Source organism: Arachis ipaensis, chromosome B10, assembly GCF_059453495.1.
Source record: "Arachis ipaensis isolate K30076 ecotype BB chromosome B10, ASM5945349v1, whole genome shotgun sequence".
In the NCBI taxonomy this organism is placed as follows: Eukaryota; Viridiplantae; Streptophyta; class Magnoliopsida; order Fabales; family Fabaceae; genus Arachis; species Arachis ipaensis.
Genome location: NC_142435.1, coordinates 15,849,065 through 15,849,978, shown reverse-complemented (window position 1 = coordinate 15,849,978; position 914 = coordinate 15,849,065). Strand labels below are relative to the sequence as shown.

General features: G+C 40.5%; 1 non-coding gene across 1 annotated transcript; it reads right to left on the bottom strand.

Moving 5' to 3' along the window:
• Positions 1 to 436: 436 nt before the first annotated feature.
• Positions 437 to 544, bottom strand: LOC148579240 (small nucleolar RNA R71). The gene has a single exon (XR_015896779.1). It is a non-coding gene; the product is annotated as a small nucleolar RNA R71 (small nucleolar RNA).
• Between the last annotated feature and the right edge of the window lie 370 nt (positions 545 to 914).

Here is a 914-nt window from a genome sequence, read left to right as displayed (position 1 = left end):
AGACAATCTTATTGAAAATTTCGAACAAGTAAAGGAGATGGCAGCCGAACCTAACAACAATAATGCAAGGAGAATGCTTGGTGACTTTACTGCACCTAATTCCAATTTACATGGAAGAAGCATCTCCATTCCTGCCATTGGAGCAAACAACTTTGAGCTGAAACCTCAGCTAGTTTCTCTGATGCAGCAGAACTGCAAGTTTCATGGACTTCCATCTGAAGATCCTTTTCAGTTCTTAACTGAATTCTTGCAGATATGTGATACTGTTAAGACTAATGGAGTAGATCCTGAAGTCTACAGGCTCATGCTTTTCCCTTTTGCTGTAAGAGACAGAGCTAGAGTGTGGTTGGACTCTCAACCCAAAGATAGCCTGAACTCTTGGGATAAGCTGGTCACGACTTTCTTAGCCAAGTTCTTTATTCCTCAAAAGCTGAGCAAGCTTAGAGTGGATGTTCAAACCTTCAGACAAAAAGAAGGTGAATCCCTCTATGAAGCTTGGGAAAGATACAAACAGTTGACCAAAAATTGTCCTTCTGACATGCTTTCAGAATGGACCATCCTGGATATATTCTATGATGGTCTGTCTGAGTTATCAAAGATGTCATTGGATACTTCTGCAGGTGGATCCATTCACCTAAAGAAAACGCCTGCAGAAGCTCAAGAACTCATTGACATGGTTGCAAATAACCAGTTCATGTACACTTCTGAAAGGAATCCTGTGAATAATGGGACGCCTATGAAGAAGGGAGTTCTTGAAATTGATACTCTGAATGCCATATTGGCTCAGAATAAAATATTGACTCAGCAAGTCAATATGATTTCTTAGAGTCTGAATGGAGTGCAAACTGCATCCAACAGTACTCAAGAGGCTTCTTATGAAGAAGAAGCTTATGATCCTGAAAACCCTGCAATAG